Source organism: Mauremys reevesii, linkage group 3 (assembly GCF_016161935.1).
Source record: "Mauremys reevesii isolate NIE-2019 linkage group 3, ASM1616193v1, whole genome shotgun sequence".
In the NCBI taxonomy this organism is placed as follows: domain Eukaryota; kingdom Metazoa; phylum Chordata; order Testudines; family Geoemydidae; genus Mauremys; species Mauremys reevesii.
This window is the reverse complement of record NC_052625.1, coordinates 109,240,381-109,258,831: the sequence shown is the minus strand read 5'-3', so window position 1 is coordinate 109,258,831 and position 18,451 is coordinate 109,240,381. Positions and strand designations below refer to the sequence as shown.

At 42.7% G+C, this 18,451-nt stretch overlaps 2 long non-coding RNA genes across 3 annotated transcripts in view; one reads left to right on the top strand and one right to left on the bottom strand.

Annotated features, from left to right (window-relative positions):
- Nucleotides 1-1,714: 1,714 nt before the first annotated feature.
- On the top strand, nt 1,715-16,733 carry LOC120402376. Of its 2 annotated transcripts, none has more exons than XR_005597195.1 (3): nt 1,715-1,772; nt 3,478-3,607; nt 16,299-16,733. It is a non-coding gene; the product is annotated as an uncharacterized LOC120402376 (long non-coding RNA). The 2 variants fall into 2 exon arrangements; XR_005597196.1 differs by lacking the exon at nt 16,299-16,733 and adding an exon at nt 14,161-14,323.
- Nucleotides 15,765-18,451, bottom strand: part of LOC120402377 — an 81,965-nt gene continuing 79,278 nt past the window's right edge. The window contains exon 3 of the long non-coding RNA XR_005597197.1: nt 15,765-15,831. This is a non-coding gene — a long non-coding RNA (uncharacterized LOC120402377). The remainder of the gene's footprint in view (nt 15,832-18,451) is intronic.

Sequence of the window (18,451 nt, the reverse complement as noted above, 5' to 3'; positions counted from 1 at the left end):
CTACTGTGATTTACATACAGTATGTTCTGTACATTACACATCTGGTTATTAAAGGAATGCAGTATAAAAAAAACAATGTCAGTAAGAAAAAGTCACTTTAGCCATGAAAAAAATCAGTGCTTTTCTTGTCACTGTTAAGCTACAAGTTAAAGTTCTGTTTCAGCTTTTGGGGGTTTTTGTTGGCTTTGTTCTTGTTGTTTTTGGCAAAGTTTTATGATTAAATGCACTTGTAGGTGTTTAGCAAAAATTAAAGTAAAGGTTATTTTCATGTACATAAAAGTAATTTATGTGTTATTGTCTTCATGCAACACCTGGAGCTACATAATTGAACCTGACAGTATAAGGGCAAATAGTAACAGTAACAGCTTCTAAGAAGCAAATGTTCTCTCTGAATTCTGGGGAATACATTACCTTCTCTGTTACAGGGCACCATATAAAGAGTGAAACAAATGTACTTCCTCTTTTTGCATCTTTTGCCCCGAAATATATCATGAAGATTCAAACTACAGCAGGATGACATTAGTGAAGGGACTCTGCTGCAATGAACTACTTATTAGATCTAGGCCAGAGCCCAAACCATAGACCTGAACACCCTTACATTTTAAAGGGGCTTGCAATCCAGATCTGGAGACATATTTTTTACATTTGGGACTATCACCACTAGCTATCATACTGACAGTTTATCCACAGGTGGCAGCTTCCAAGTTTCCCCGGGGGCTCTCAACCCCCTCTCAGCCCCAGATCCCACTCCCACTCCACCCCTTCTCCCAATCCCATGACCCCACCGTGTCTCCTGTCACCCAGTTCTTCCCCCTCCCCTGAGCATGTCCCATCCCCCATTCCTCCCCATCCCTCCCAGCACCTCCTGCATGCCACGGAACAGCTGATCCACAGCAGGCGGAGGCGCTGGGGGGGGAAAGAGGGGAGCTTGGCTGTCAGTGGATGCTAAACACCCATTAATATTTTTCCGTGAATGCTCCAGCCCTGGAGCACCCATGGAGCTGGTGCCTATGACTTTATCAGTCAGTAGGGAAAGGGGATTGTATGTGGAAGGGGAAGTGGAAGGCCTCTGCGTACCCCCAGGGGTACATGGTTGAGAACCACTGCTCTAGTATGTAAGCATTATTTGGCTTGGAGCAATATCTTATGTTGCTCTTGAGCATCTTCCTTTGAAACACCAGATGTCAGAGGACTTTGTGTGCAAGTTTAGAATCTCAGGGGGAGAACAGAATACATGACAGTAGTCCCAAACAAGAGCCACTAGGAAATCAGAGATCAGATGAAAACATGACAGAATTGATGGGAAAAGGGAGAAATTAAATATTTTTTAAAAGATTTATAACTTTAAATGTTGCTTTCTTCACTTCGATAGCTATGATTGTGTGAAACAAAGGACAATACCAAATGAGCCAGATAGATCAGAAGGCACAGATATAGAACTGGCCTGTTAAGTTATCAACAGTCATTTACTATAGAATGTGACACAGTTCAGTCCAGTTTGGAGGTTACTTGCTGTGTGCTGAGCTTGTGTTTGTATGTGTGTGTGTTTTTGTTTGAAGGACCATGTGCTGTGGCTGGCAGTTGGAAGCTGTGAGCTTCTAAACAAGGTTTGAAATCTAGAAGCCTCTGTTCATTGGCTAAGCCTTAGTCAGGGGCGGGGCTATCAGGAAGGCCAGGGCTTTATGAAGCAGTGAGCAAGCCTCCAGGGAGCTTTGCGAACAGGGGCTGCTAACAGGGAGTTTCGAGAGGAAGTTGAGTGGGAAGGGGGCAAGGTACACTTGTCATTCTTTAAAATCTTTAAACTAAACTATAATCAAAACTTTTTGATTTAAACAAAAACTCTATCACTAACCTAGGGAACTGTAGGAGAGAATGCAGGCAAGAAGCCCAGTAACAGAGTGGGGGCTATCCTGTTTATTGCGCTCAGTGTTGTATGTATGATTACCTCATTGTGGGCAGGTGGTGTATGTGTGCATTCGGTGCAAATTGCTCCTGGCCCTCAGAGACTGTGTATGAGCTTTGGAGGCCAGGGTGGTAGAATTGGAGGAGCTAAGGGAGGCAGATAGGTATGTTGATGAGGCTTTCCAGGACACCATAGATTTGTTCCACCTCTGGTTAGCCAGCCCCTACACTCTAAAGGAGGATGAAAGGCTCAGGGAAGGAGAGCAGTCAACGGGAGCAGAGCGAAACCTTCCCATAGTCGGGACCCTCCTTCCAGATGATGTTGAGGTATCTTCTCGCACTGAGGTTCTCTCTCTGGAGGAGGGAACTCCAGTCATGAGGAAAAGTCAGGAGTTAGTAATGGGAGATTTGATCATTAGAAACATAGATAGCTGGGTTTGTGGTGACCGGGAGAACCGTATGGTGACTTGCCTGCCTGGTACGAAAGTTGCGGCTCTCGCGAGGCACCTAGATAGACTTATGTGTAGAGCTGGGGAGGAGCCGGTGGTCATGGTACATGTAGGTACCAATGACATAGAGAAGGATAGGAGAGAAGTCCTGGAGGCCAAATTTAGGCTGCTAGGAAAGGGACTGAAATCCAGGATCGCTATGGTGGCATTCTCAGAAATGCTTCAGTTCCATGCACAGCACCAGGTAGGCAGGCAGAGCTTCAGAGTCTCAATGTGTGGATGAAATGATGGTGTAGAGAGGAGAGGTTTAGATTTATTAGGAACTGGGGAAACTTTGGAGATGCGGGGAGCCTATACAGGAGAGATGGGCTCCACCTAAACCAAAGTGGATCCAGACTGCTGGCACTTAACATTAAAAAGGTTGCAGAGCAGTTTTTAAACTAAGAGATGGGGGAAAGCTGACTGCTGCTAAGAGATGGGGGAAAGAGAGAAGCACGTAGATCTGACAGAGACTTTTCTTAGAGGATAGTCTATTGATAGAGATTCTCTAGGTTTTAGTCTGGTGGAGAAGATGGAAGACGATAAAGTATGGGCCAGATCAGATGAGAAACATTCACATAAAAAAGAATCTGAGACATCAGAAAAGGGCAGACAAATAAACAGGGACAAGTTTTTAAAATGCTTGTACACAAATGCTAGAAGTCTAAATAATAAGTTGGGTGAACTCGAGTGCCTCGTGTTAAAGGAGGATGTTGATATAATAGGCATCACAGAAACCTGGTGGAGTGAGGACAATCAATGGGACACAATCATTCCAACTACAAAATATATTGGAAGGACAGAACAGGTCGTGCGGGGGGAGTGGCACTATATGTGAAAGAAAATGTAGAATCAAATGAAGTAAAAATCTTAAATGAATCCACATGTTCCATAGAATCTCTATGGATAGTAATTCCATGCTCTAATAAGAATATAACAGTAGGGATCTACTAAAGACCATCTCACCAGGACAGTGATAGTGACGATGAAATGCTAAGGGAGATTAGAGAGGCTATCAAAATAAAGAACTCAATAATAATGGGGGATTTCAATTATCCCTATATTGACTGTATACATGTCACCTCAGGACGAAATGCAGAGACAAAATTTCTTGATACTTTAAATGACCGCTTCTTGGAGCAGCTGCACAGGAACCCACAAGATGAGCGGCAATTCACAATTTAGTCCTGAGTGGAGCGCAGGTTCTGGTCCAAGAGGTAACTATAACAGAACTGCTTGGAAATAGTGATCATAATATAACAACATTTAACATTCCTGTGATGAGAAGAACACCTCAACAGCTCAGCACTGTGGCATTTAACTTCAGGAAGGGAACTATGCAAAAATGAGGTTAGTTCAACAGAAATTAAAAGGTACAGTGACTAGAGTGAAATCCCTGAAAGATGCATAGACACTTTTCAAAGACACCATAATAGAGGTCCAACTTAAATGTATAACCCCAATTTAAAAAGACAGTAAAAGAACTAAAAAAGAGCCACCATGGCTTAACAATCATGTAAAAGAAGCAGTAAGAGATAAAAGGGCATATTTTAAAAAGTGGAAGTCATATCCTAGTGAGGTAAATAGAAAGGAGCATAAACACTGCCAAATTAAGTGTAAAAATGTAATAAGAAAAGCCAAAAAGGAGTTTGAAGAACAGCTAGCCAAAAACTCAAAAGGTAATAGCAAAAGTTTTTTTAAGTACATCAGAAGCAGGAAGCCTGCTAAACAACCACTGGGGACCCTGGACTATTGAGATACAAAAGGAGCACTTAAAGACGACAAAGTCATTGCGGAGAAACTAAATGAATTATTTGCTTCAGTCTTCATGGCTGAGGATGTTAGGGAGATTCCCAAACCTAAGCCGTCCTTTGTAAGTGAAAAATCTGAGGAACTATCACTGATTGAAGTGCCACTAGAGGAGGTTTTGGAATTAACTGATAAACTTAACAGTAACAAGTCACCGGGACCAGATGGCATTCACTCAAGAGTTCTGAAAGAACTCAAATGTGAAGTTGCGGAACTATTAACTATGGTTTGTAACCTGTCCTTTAAATCAGCTTCTGTACCCAATGACTGGAAGATAGCTAATGTAACGCCAATATTTAAAAAGGGCTCTAGAGGTGATCCCAGCAGTTACAGACCAGTAAGTCTAATGTCAGTACCAGGCAAATTAGTTGAAACAATAGTAAATAATAAAATTATCAGACACATAAAAGAACATAAATTGTTGGGCAAAAGTCAACATGGTTTTTGTAAAGGGAAATCATGTCTTACTAATCTATTAGAGTTCTTTGAAGGAGACAACAAACATGTGGACAAGGGGAATCCGGTGGATATAGTGTACTTAGATTTCCAGAAAGCCTTTGACAAGGTCCCTCACCAAAGGCTCTTACATAAATTAAGTTGTCATGGGATAAGAGGGAAAATCCTTTCATGGACTGAGAACTGGTTAAAAGACAGGGAACAAAGGGTAGGAATAAATGGTAAATTTTCAGAGGGGTAATTAGTGGTATTCCCCAAAGGTCAGTCCTAGGACCAATCCTATTCAACTTATTCATAAATGATCTGGAGAAAGGGGTAAACAATGAGGTGGCAAAGTTTGCAGATGATACTAAACTGCTCAAGATAGTTAAGACCAAAGCAGACTGTGAAGAACTTCAAAAAGATCTCACAAAACTAAGTGATTGGGCAACAAAATGACAAATGAAATTTAAAGTGGATAAATGTAAAGTAATGCACATTGGAAAAAATAATCCCAACTATACATACAATATGATGGGGGCTAATTTAGCTACAACAAATCAGGAAAGAGATCTTGGAGTCATCATGGCTAGTTCTCTGAAGACGTCCACGCAGTGTGCGGCGGCGGTCAAAAAAGCAAACAGGATGTTAGGAATCATTAAAAAAGGTATAGAGAATAAGATGGAGAATATTTTATTGCCCTTATATAAATCCATGGTATGCTCACATCTTGAATACTGCATACAGATGTGGTCTCCTCATCTCAAAAAAGATATACTGACATTAGAAAAGGTTCAGAGAAGGGCAACTAAAATTATTAGGGGTTTGGAATGGGTCCCATATGAGGAGAGATTAAAGAGGCTAGGACTTTTCAGCTTGGAAAAGAGGAGACTAAGGTGGGATATGATAGAGGTATATAAAATCATGAGTCGTGTGGAGAAAGTGAATAAGAAAAAGTTATTTACTTGTTCCCATAATATAAGAACTAGGGGCCACCAAATGAAATTAATGTGCAGCAGGTTTAAAACAAATGAAAGGAAGATCTTCACACAGTGCACAGTCAACCTGTGGAACTCCTTGCCTGAGGAGGTTGTGAAGGCTAAGACTATAGCAGGGTTTAAAAGAGAACTAGATAAATTTATGGAGGTTAAGTCCATTAATGACTATTAGTCAGGATGGGTAAGGAATGGTGTTCCTAGCCTCTGTTTGTCAGAGGGTGGAGATGAATGGCAGGAGAGAGATCACTTGATCATTACCTGTTAGGTTCACTCCCTCTGGGGCACCTGGCATTGGCCACTGTGGGTAGACAGGATACTGGGCTGGATGGACCTTTGGTCTGACCTAGTATGGCCATTCTTATGTTCTTATGACCAAACGAAATTTTAGGTTGAATATTAGGAAAAATTCTCTGATGTTGAACTATAATAATAATAATAATTATTATTAATATTATATTGGTGCCTCATGCTGTGTGATCTACAACCGCATAGTCCCTGCCCAAAGATCTTTTACACTGTGGAATAATCTATCCCTAGGGAACTTTTGAAGCTTCAACACGGTCATTTAAAATAGGCTACCCAAACCCACACTGTATGGGACCACATTGTACGGGACAATCCTTCACCACACAAGATGGACAACTTAACCTAATGGATATGCAAGTATTAAATCAACACATTTAGCTGCCAGATCAATGATATCTTGATACATCCGAGTGGCAAGAAATCTTGCATTTACACATGACAATTTATAAAATGTATAGTTTGTTTGAAAGTCAGCCAATTCTGCCCTACATTATCATGGTTTAAGGTAGAATTGTTACAATTGTTTTTGTTTTCTTTTAAATTCAGAGTGGTAAAGGGGTTATTCAGCCTTTGGCTGCTCAGTCACAGGGTAGACTCCGTTCCAGATAGGCTGTGACCATAAGTCATTAGCATCCGATAGTTATTTGATTGTCTGCATGAGTTGGGGATCTCTTTCTAGCTCCACATCATGAACCAACCATCATATGCAGATTAGCATTTTCTGCAGAGAAGCCAAAGAATGAGTGAAAGCTGACCTGCCCTTTGACTTCTAGATTTGTTACACCCAGCCCAGGGTTGTAGCACACTGGTGTGAAGACGTTTGTATTGCTGCTGTTGCCCAGGCTATTGGTGCCTTACCAATAATTAAGGAGCATTATTCTCGAGAGCTGTCAGTCAGTTTCTTTCATCAGAACTACAAGAAATAAAACCAAATCAAACTGAAAGTAGCAATTAGAACCATAATGAACTTAGAATAGGCAATGTGCAATGTTGCTGTAGCCATGCTGGTCCCAGGACATTAGAGAGAAGCAAGGTGAGGTGGGTGAGGTAATTATTGGAGCAATTTCTGTTGGTGAGAGAGACAAGCTTTTGAGTGACACAGAGCTCTTCCTCAGGTCTGGGAAAGGTACTTTATAGGTATGACAACACTGCACTAAAACACCTCCAGATATACACCTTAACATATTTGGAAAATCCACCAGAGAAGGATGGAACCATTGAATGGGCCACCCAAATACCCCTGACAGAACCTTCTTCAATACAGAAAATCCCTCGCTTTGACCACATTCCCCTAGTTGTCACCTACCACCCCATACTGGAACCCATAGAGGGCCTCGTTAAACAATTACAACTCATACTTGATGGAGACAACATCCCGAAATAGATCTTTCCTGAACCCCCTCTTCTGGCTTTCAAACAACCCCCTACCCAAAACGTCCCCAAGCTCATCATCAGAATCAAGCTCCTCACAGACCAGGACACACCAACTCAAAGCAGCACCAAATCAGACAGAATGCATCTTTGAACTCAGGTATCCAACATCCCTGAGTGCTCTAACCACAGGGCTATTGGCTATAAGGGGGTACAACCACCTCGTCAGTTGCCTTTTGTGTGGGTTATGTGTGCTCAAAGCACATCTACAGAATCAAGCTCTGCAGGTGAGATAGGTGAGGGAATGCCTAGCTTGTGAATCCCACTGACGCTTAGGTGTGAGTTAGGTGCTGAGCTGCTTGGCACTGTTCATCACTTAGGTGGCTGTGTGTGCATGCTCACTGGTGGAAACTTAAGCACCTAGGGGACTTTACTGGTGAAAAACCTGGCTGCCTAGGGAATGCACGCACCTACAGAGTTAGGTGGCAGCTGAGTGGTGGTTTTGTGAATGCCAGTGTGCATAAATGTTGGATTTAGGCAAGGCCGACACTTAAAAGCACTGTAGGGCTTCAGTGTAGACACTTGCTACAACAACGGTAGGGGCACTCCCATCAATGTAGTTGATCCACCTCCCTGAGAGGTGGTAGCTAGGTCAATAGAAGAATTCTTCAGTTGACCTAACCCTGTCTACACTGGCAGGTAAGTTGGCTTAACTACGTCTCAGGATTGTGAAAAAGCCACACCCCGAGAGATGTAGCTATGCTGATGTAACTTTTCAGTGTAGACCAGCCCTCAGGCACCTAACAGGACATTTGGGCACCTAAGTACCCCTTATGAATCTAATCATAAGGCCATATCTACACTAGCACTTATGTCAGCACAACTTTTGTCATTCAGGGGTGTGAAAAAACCCACCCCCCTGAGCGACATATGATTTGCCGGCCTAAGCACTCGTGTGCACAGTGCTATGTCACCTCTCATTGAGCTGGTTTTATTATGTCAATGGGAGAGTTCTCTTTTGTTGGCATAACGTGGCTACACAAGTGCTATTACAGCAGCACAGCTATATTGGTACAGCTGTGTCACTCTAAGCTTGTAAGTGTAGACACGGCCTAAGTGTAAAAGGAGCATGCACACTTTCCTTTCCTTTTCCTGCTTCTGTCCTCTATCTTGTCTATTATCAACATTTGGTTTGGAGCTATTGATTGAACAAAACTAATGGCCTGTGAGTAAGCCTATGATTGTTTATATATTCGACATGAAAGCAGTTACATTTGGTTCTGTGACTTGCTATTTTCCCTGCATGTCAAAGTCAGCAGAGGCAAAAGCTTTTCACCATTGTGAGTTATTACTGAGGAGCTAAACCTGAAGCTGACACAAGGGCCTACCTAGCATTAATTTAACTTCTAACTAATCAATACACCATGACAGTCCTGCTAGTAACATAAAAGATTGGGAAGTCTGGTAGGAGGGAAAGTAAATGTTAAAAACAAATTCCTCCTTTGTCTGTGACATCCTGGGATTAACTCAAGTTAGTAAAAACAGAAAGCCAGATCTTCAACTGGTGTAAATTGGTGTAGCTGTATCTAGTATTACAGCAGAGGATCCATCCCACAAAGTTTCTGACCAAGTGTAGGTATGTGGCAATGCTTTAAGCATGCATCAGTGGGGAGAGAGTGGCATGGGGACAGGGCACAAGGGAGGAAATATAAAGCATATCAGATGGCAGTGCCAGGCGAAAGAGTACTGGACTAAAAAAGGGCAGAATGAGAACATTCTCCTAAAATTACATTCTTTGGATATACTGCCATAGCTACAGATGCTGTAGATGAGCAGAGGTACCCATGAAGGTGCCTATTGATTTATAAAAGGACTGTTGGTGCAAACATTAATGTAGCAGATAAGGATGAAATTCGAGGCAGGGGTTTTGCAATCTCTAATCAACCGGGATTGCTTCCTGTGCAAAAGTCAGCTGTTCCCACACAATAGACAAGCTGTTCAGCTGCCTGGCGCCATCCCAAGGTCATGGCTTTTCTATTGTTGTTTCCACCGCATGGAAAATTCCTGGGCATTTTTATCTATATACTGAGTTTTCTCACTGAAAAATCCCTTTGCTTGACTGCCTCTTGCGGTTGCCAAGGAGTTCAGCAATTGGTCCAGGTCTGAATTTGGTTATTTAAGGCTTGCCTTTCTTTGGAGAACATCAGTTCCTGACGTGTACTCTATCTCAACAACTCATAAGTATTTGGCTTTACAAATATGAATCTGTACTGTGTTATGAGTAGAATGTAAATCAAATTCAAAACTGATATTTTCCCCCTCTACTTGCTTTTCTAGGAATTATCATAACAGCTCCCACTCAGAGAGTAAGAAATGATACCATGTCAGTTCCTAAATGTTTTTTTCCTCATAAAATATTTATCAGTTACAAAAAAAATCACTGCTTATTATATATATAAACCCTCCCAAATTATAATGTCTTGTGGAGAGAGAACTGATGGGAAAATCTTGAAAGCACCAGAGATCAGGTTTCTTTTTGAAAAGCATCCAGCAGTTCATCAGGTTTCTTTTTGAAAAGCATCCAGCAGTTCCCTTGCTTGTGTGACGCTCGTCCAGATTTTTTGAACCTCCCAAGTTTGTAAAACTGGGCTGGAGATCTCACTCAAGGGAAAGGAGAAAAAGAAGCCAATAAACAGTTACAGTCTTGTCTTGGCCCCAGTGTAGGTTACTTGCACCAGTTAGTGATGATTTTCCAAGGGAGTATTCACCAGCTGAGGACAGCCAGCATGCAGCACACTTTACCAGCAGCCCCTGGCACAGGAGATGAATCAGGGGATGGAGCAGAGAGACCTAGGAACTAGCTGTGCTGGCTAGTCCCCTGTTGGGATCCCTCATGCCAGGGCAATCCCAAATAGGAGACTTGTGGATAGATTCCTTTCCTTTTGAGGTGCCTAACTGATGCAAATGGAATGGAAAGGGCAGAGATTCTGCTTCCTAGTATTGATTGTGGCTCTCTGGCCTTTTTGAAAGAATCCATTCAGCCATTAATCTGAAAAGGCTGGACACCACTGATATATAAGAAAGCTTTACTGAATGTTATGTATTGGGTATACAAACTTACTGTGTATACACATTCACATAACCGTGGATAGCATCTAAAATAGTTTACCATTTAATTTTTCTCTGGGTGACTGTTTTGTTTGATGCGTTTCAAGTTCTCCTACAAGTACAGAAATCTACAGTGTAGCTGCCAGGGGAGTACATAAACATCCATGCTTCTCAGATTCTTTTCATAAAGAAACGGCTAAACAGACTTCCCCAACTCTGCCAGGAATATTTTGCAATAAAATACTTTGTTTAGAGCTTTTCCGCCCATGACCTATAGGCTTTCCAGTTCTTTCCCTTCCCGCCCATTATTGCATTGTGGAAGTTTCTTTGAGGTGATTTCAAGTTACCACAGCGGCTAACACTGTAGCCTTGAAAGAAGAGATAACCACCATCTCTCTGGAGCACTGTGTCACTCATAAACTCCTGAGTGAGTTAGCGTATGGAGTGAAGACAAAATACTGTGTATGGGCTCAGAAGGTAAATTATATGTTCCACTAGCCTCTATGGATATATTTCATTTTTATGACTTTGGGATTTTTTCTTGACAAAAAATAAAATGTTCTTTTGACTGTAAGCCAGCTCTCTGTCATGTAAGCTCTGTTTTAAAGCAACAAATACTAATTGAGGCAGGAACCTTACATTTTAATGTAAGGTATTCATAGAAATATATATACTACCCTTTCACAGATGACAGTCACTGCAATATTCTTGTAAGTGCCAACAGTACTATCGTTATATTGAAATATTGTCACTTTGTTCTCATACACAGGACTTTAAATTAAAGATCCCCTTTCCTCTGACTGGACCGGGACATTAACTCTGGAGATTATTTCCCACTATATAGACTCCCTTTTCAGTGCTGATGTGAGGGTAGTTCCTGCTGCCCTTGCTGAAGGGTGTTCCCCCAGAAGAAGGCACACGCATTTTCTGGTGGATAAAATGTTATTTTTCATTTCCCATTGCAAACTATGGTGTCTAGTTGATTTCTATTCTTAAGCATTTACATCACTACAGGGAACATGTTGTGACTTCCCACAACTCATAGGGGACCTGGCTGTCCATAAGAAGATTTAATATAGTACACTTAAAAAGCATACGATAAATTTCTACAGTAATGGCCCAGAACACTATATAGTTTACGATAATGCAGCCACAGTGTTTTGGATCAGAGTACTGCAACATCATGTGTTTTGATTTGATTTGTAATGAAGAACCTTCAAGTGCATGTACAAACACACCAGCAAAAAAGAACAATAGAATAATCTTTTGCAATAGTAAAAGGCATTAAATAATAATATAAATATAATAAGAATAATAAATACTGCTGGTGTCCACATTTCTCTTTTCTTTTAAATAAAATAAAGTAAGATATTATTTCTGTTCCATCGCATCTTATTCTAATCAGGTTTGTGCACTCCACACAGTTCCATGGTATTTGGGTACCTTCTTGTGGCGTGAAAGGCAATTTGATTAGCATCTGTCATATGTGGTTCTTTCCTTCTTTCTCCCGTCCTCTCCCTGGGAGAAAACTGCATAAGCATTACCAAAAAAAAAAAGATTTGACCAAAACAATATCCAGTTCTAACAGCACCTTCTAGTTAATTTCCCAAGTGATAGAGTCAATATCACTGGCATATTTTTTCCCCAAATGGGTTATGTATGGTTTCCTTTTCCTATTGCTCCTTCTTTTGCTTCAGGATACCACACTACTTAAGGCTAAGAAGCCCTACAATTTTCAATTATTCATTGGTTTGGTGGTGTTCATTAGGACAAATAAAGTGATCAAGGGAGGGGGACCAAAATGGCAAGAACTTGGGGCGGGGAGGTTGTTTTATTTTGTGTGTTTTTAAAGATAGGTGAGTTCCCCTTTACCCACCTGCAACACACATTTTTATTACACGTTGTAGCCAAGTTTTGTGAGAAAGCAGTCAGTCACGCTGATTTCCATACACTTATTCTGAGGTATTTCTCAGCTAGAAATAACATCCTAAGCAGTTTTTTGTTTCTTTGTCTTCTCTTCCTGTATCTCAGTGTTATTTATCACAAAGGTTATTTCTTCTTCAAGATAAAATTTAATAACTAGTTTACTAATAATCTTCCCCATTACCTTGATTACTTTTACCCCAAAAGCTGCTATGGGAGTAATGTCTCACGAAACAATGACCATGACTTCATAACATTTAGAATCCTCAAAATAACATTGGTGATTTATGGTGTTAATAATCTTAGCCTGAGTTCTAATAGTCAATATTAAGGTAATAAGAGTTCTGGAAGAGAAGAAGCCAAACTTTAACTATTGAGGGTTGCTTGGGAGGAAACTTCTTTCTGGAGCAGATTATCCCATGCTGATTGTAAACTCTTTGGAGAAGAGAATGTCTTTTAGTTCTGTGATTTTGTACCGCACCTAGCACAACAGGGTCCTGATCCATGACTGGAGGTCTTTGGTGCTGTCATGTTAATAAGAATTATTGCACAGTTTCTTGAACCTTTCTTTTGGCAGCTGTTACTGACCTCTGTTGGAAGCAGGATACCGGACTACATGCAACAATAAGGGCTTCTCTATGCTTAAAACACTGCAGCTGCACCACTATAGTGTAATCCACACAACTTCTGGGTGTGGTTTTCTGTCCCCTCTATTGGCACTGAGACCACTTAGAGATTAATGAGTCTGCTACAGGCTTAGCTAAAGGCCATGTGGCTTTTAACTCATGCAGTAGAGGCTCATGCATTTAACTCCAGAGGTCCCAGGTTCAATCATGCCCACCGCTGACTGGGGTCTGTCAGTGTTACAAGTGAGGGATCATCTGGGATTTCAACTGGGAAGTCTCTGAAACTCGGGACACACTTCCTCAGCTAGGGGAAGTATGTAACCCACACACCTCCTGGGGGTGGTGTTCTGTCCCCTCTAGTGGCACTGAGACCAGTTAGGGGTTGTCTATACTACAAAATTAAGTTGACTTTATCTAATTTGACCTTGAGCTTCCGAATTAATTAAGTCGATTGTGCGTGGCCACACCATGCTCATTGTCTCGATGGAGTGCGTCCTCACTAGCAGCGCCTGCATCAATGCACAAAGCAGTGCATCATGGGTAGCTATTCCAAAGTGTAACTTGTGCAGTGTGTTTTGGAAAGTTTGTTCACAGCCTCATGGGACCAAAAGATTGCCGCAGGGGAGAATGGGAACATTGTGTCGGCATCCCATGATGCACTATGCTCCATCCCTCATATCAATGGCAAACAACCCAGTGGTTTTTGTGCCTTAAAACTGCCGTGTATACGCCATAACCCCAGAAACATGGAGCCTGCTCAGTTGTGCACTCTTGCTATGAGCATCTCGTGCCTTCGCCTGCAGTATTTCCAGAGCTGAAGTAGGGTCCGCTGCACGGAACATAGCGATGTCCTGCAAGCAGCCCTGCTGCAACCCATTAAAAAAAAAAACAATTCACATTTGCTGCTGGCAGTCACAGAGTACAGACGCTCCCCAGGTTATGCAAGACCAAACTTACGCAAATTCGCACTTACGGAAAAAGTTCCATAAGCCAGAAATAGTATTTTCGAGTTGTGGAAATTTTTGCGTAACGTATGGGTATATGTTTCCGACTTACGCAAAATTTGAGTTATGCAAGGCTTTCTGGAATGAAACGATTGTGTAAGTCGGGGGGCGTCTGTAGCTGCACTCTGTTGAGTGCTGTTTCTGGTCCTGTGAAACAAGCACTGATTGGTGGGACTGCATCGTTTTGCAGGTATGGGATGACGAGCAGTGACTGCAGAACTTTCAAATGCAGAAGGCCACCTTCGAGGAACTTTCTGCAGAGCTTTCCCCTGCCCTGCAGTTCAGGAACACAAAAATGAGAGCTTCTCTGACAGTGGAGAAGCGAGTGGTGATCACTATTTGGAAGCTTGCAACGCCAGACAGTCACCGGTCAGCGGGGAATCAATTTGGAGCAGGTAAATCAACCGTGGGAGCTGCTGTGCTGCAAGTGTGCAGGGCCATTAATCAACTTCTTCTATGAAGGATAGTGAGTCTGGGAAATGTGTAGGACATAGTGGATGATTTTGCCATGAAGGGGTGGGGCGATAGATGGCACGCATATCCCCATCTTGGCACAAGACCACCTTGACAAAGAGAACATAAACTGAAAGGGATACTTTTCAATGGTGTTGCGAGCACCAGTGGATCACAGGGGGTGTTTCACCAACATCAACGTAGGATGGTTGGGAAAGATTCCTGACACGCACATCTTTAGGAACTTGTGTCTGTTCAAAAAGCTGCAATCCGGGACTTTCTTTCCAGACCACAAAATGAATATTGACTATGTTGAGATGCCTATAGTTACCCTGGGGGACCCAGCCTACCCCTTGCTCCTATGGCTCATGAAGCCATACACCGGCCTTCTGGACAGCAGTAAGGAATGGTTCAACTATAGGCTCAGCAAATGCAGAATGGTGGTTGAATGTGCCTTTGGTCATTTGAAATGGCGCTGGAGAAGTTTACTAACAAGGTTGGACCTTAGTGAGGAGAACATCCCCATGGTTATAGCTGCCTGCTGTGTGCTCCATAATATCTGAGAAAAAAAGGGGGGAAATTTTCCACAGGGGTGGGCAGTTGAGACAGATCACATGGCAGCCATTTTTGAGCAGCCAGTCACCAGGGCAATAATAAAAGCACAGCAAGAGGCGTTGCGTATCCGTGAGGTTTGAAAAGCTGTTTCAATAATGAGTCACAGTAATGTGAGATGCTTATGTGCATTGTGGTTTCCCAAACCTTCACCTGGCTTGTATCACTGTCCCTGTGAAGCCAACCCTCTGCCCAAGCCCATTGCTTCTATTCAATAAAGAACATTTAATTCTAGAATCCATTTACTTTATTTAATAAACATAAATAAAGAGGGAGAACAGAAAAAAAGGGGAACCTTGGGGAAAAGGGGTTGTAAAGTTGGAACGGGAGAAACATTTTCAGCTGTATAACATAACACCGCATTCCAGACCATCAAAGGTCTGTGAATGGGCAACTTCTGTTCCTTGTACCCTCCCCCTGAGTTAAGTGAAAGGTATAATGGACTTTTCTCCCACGCCTCATGGAATGCTTTGGGGAGGGTGATTCTGCGCCAGGTGATGCTGTCTGACTGTCCACCAGCGTCTGCAAAGAGAATCTACCCTTCTGATTCTGTTCCTGCAGTTGAACCAGATGCCTCAACATGTCTACTTGGTCCCTCATAATCCAAAGCATCTCATCCTGCATGACACACTCTCGCTCATTGGAAGCTTTCCTGCTCTCCATGTCCATGTCTAATTTCTTGGACAGTGAAATCTTCCACACTCTCAGCTCTGTGTCAGCTGTCCCAGAGGCATTCATTATCTCGGTGAACATATCCTCCTACGTTCTCTTTCTTCTCCTTCTAATCAGCGAAAGTCTGTTTTCAGGTGTTGATGAAGGACACATTTCCGGCGGTCAGTCATGGGAAAAATAAAGGAGCCATTGTACATGAATAAAAGGTTTCCATAGCAAGGCGTTTTCATTAAAAAAAAAAACTTATTACATTAGGTGCAAACCATAACATAATCAGAATCCGTAACTGTTCACTGTACAGTTTTGCTGCTCCAGCCATGGTGAGTACGCCCCCCTGGGTCATGGGTGACCACATTTTTAATGAAGTTTATGGCAGGCTCATGTCGGGAGCAGAGGTAGCTAGTTGAACAATAGCCCTTCCCCATAGCACCATGGGAAGCTGTTTACGAACAGGGTGGGGGGAATCTTTTCATTCCCAAATTGAAGAATCTCTCATGTGGGGCCCCAGTCCACTATCAGCCACTTTAAACTACATGCCCTTTTTTTTCTTGTAAGAGCACTTTTAATGAGAACTTACCCCATTTCCTCTAGGCAACCCTATGTGATATCAGTCTGGTGAGGATAACAGAGGTGGAAAGGAAGGAGATGCTGCAAGCGGCTGGATATAGACCTGATCCTTATGCTGCAATGCTGTGTACTGCAATGATGCCAGCAGAATTAATTCAGGAGTTGTGTGGGAAAGTGTCCTATCATGGTGGAAGAAATAAGACTGCCCTGCCCAGAAATCTTGTGCAAAGGATTTCAGAGCATACCTCCAAGAAAGTTTCCTAGAGATATCCATGGAGGATCCCTGGGCTATCCCAGTCCAAATAAACAGTCTTTTCCGGGGGCCACCCTCTGCGTAGCTGGAGGGGCCTCTTGTAAGCAAAGAACCACATCACCTTGCTTTTTCTTCAGAGTAAACATGCAATACCACTGAATGTGTGTGCCCGCTAGAGTTTAACTGGACTTTGATTGTAACTGTATCCACACCAGAGGTGCCTTCTCCAGCATCACTGTCGGCTACTGTGATGTCTTGACTGTCATAGGTCTCACACCCACTTAGAGCTGTTGGGTTCCAAAATGGGGACCTGCATTGGTTCCCCTAAACTAAAATCCTAGATTAGATCTGGTAAAAGCTGCCACCACCCAATAATGTACGTGTATTGGGACACAGTCCTTCCCCAAAATCCTTGGGGATCCCAAGAGCCCCAAATCCATGGAGTTCTTACACCCAGGAGAAATAAACCATTCCCCCCTGCTTCCTCCCGCCTCCCTTTTCCTAGGAGAGATACCGGAATTCAACTACAGAGGGATGCCTCCCTCCTCCCCTTTCCCTGAGAATCCACCCAAGGAAAGATCAACCAAGTCCTTTACAGAAAAGATTTATTAAAGAATAAAAAGAAAGTAACTGTCTCTGTAACCAAGATGGAACAATACACAGGGTCTAAACTTATCAATCTCTGGAGAGAATTCCCCCTCCTTTCTTTCTCAGTAAAAGCAATAACAGTACAGAATTAAAGAAATTCTATAGCAAAACACAGAATTGCAAATACAGAAATAAAAGTATAAGAATACTAGTTCCTTGCTAATACTCACTAGCTTGAATAGAAGAATTTATTGCAGAAACCTGGGAGGACTTGATTAAGATGTCTGGACTCCCTCAACTCCCAAGAGAGACTCTCTAAAAAAACCAAAGAACAGGAAAAAAACTTCCCTCCACCGGGATTTGAAAATATCTTGTCCCTCATTGGTCCTCTGGTCAGGTGTCCGCAGGTACTGCTTGTTAACCCTTTACAGGTAGAAAAAAAACCTTAACCCTTAACTAACTGTTTATGACAGCGACCCACAGGGCTCCAGGGTTAAAAATATTTCCTGGTTCTTGGGGAGAATGGATCCACCGCTCGCCTATCTCCCATTCTCCTCCTCCTCTTCTTCATCCACCATATCATCCTCCTTGTGGTCCCTAGACTCACACATTGCTTGTGGGGGTGCTGGTAGAGTCACCCCCGAGAATCGCATGCAGCTCATTGCAGAACTGGCATGTGTGGGGTTAAGCACCATAATGATTGTTCGCCTCCCTTGCCTTCCAGTACACTTGGCGAAGTTCTTTTATTTTCACACAGCACTGCTGTGTGTCCCTCGTGTAGCCCTTCTTCCCCATTCCACAAGTGATCTTTGCATAGATGTCAGCATTTCTGCTGCTGGACCGGAGCTCTGCCTGCACAGACTCTTCTCCTCACACAGCGATGAGATCCACCACCTCCTGTGCAGAACAGGCTGGAGCCCGTTTGGGGCATGTAGTCTCCATGATCAGCTGTGCTCAAGCTGGCATGCTCCCAATGCTGATCGAACAGGAAATGGGAAATCCAAAATTCCTGGGGCTTTAGCAGGGGAGGGGCTGTTTCCTGTGTGCCTGGCTGCAGTGCAGCGGAGTTGAGAATGATCTCCAGAGCGGTCACAGATGAGCATTATGGGACACCACCTGGAGGCCAGTTAAGTCAAATTACACAGCGCTGCATCTGCACTACCTCGCAGTCAGCCCATAAAAATTGAACTAAGTGCTATGCTTCTTGCAGAGGTGGATTACAGAAGTCGACATTAGATGCAACTTAAGTCAGTGTAAAGGACCCGGTAGTATAGACACATACCTTAACAAGTCGACTTAAGGAGGCTTCCTTTGACCTATGCCACAGCCTTAGCTG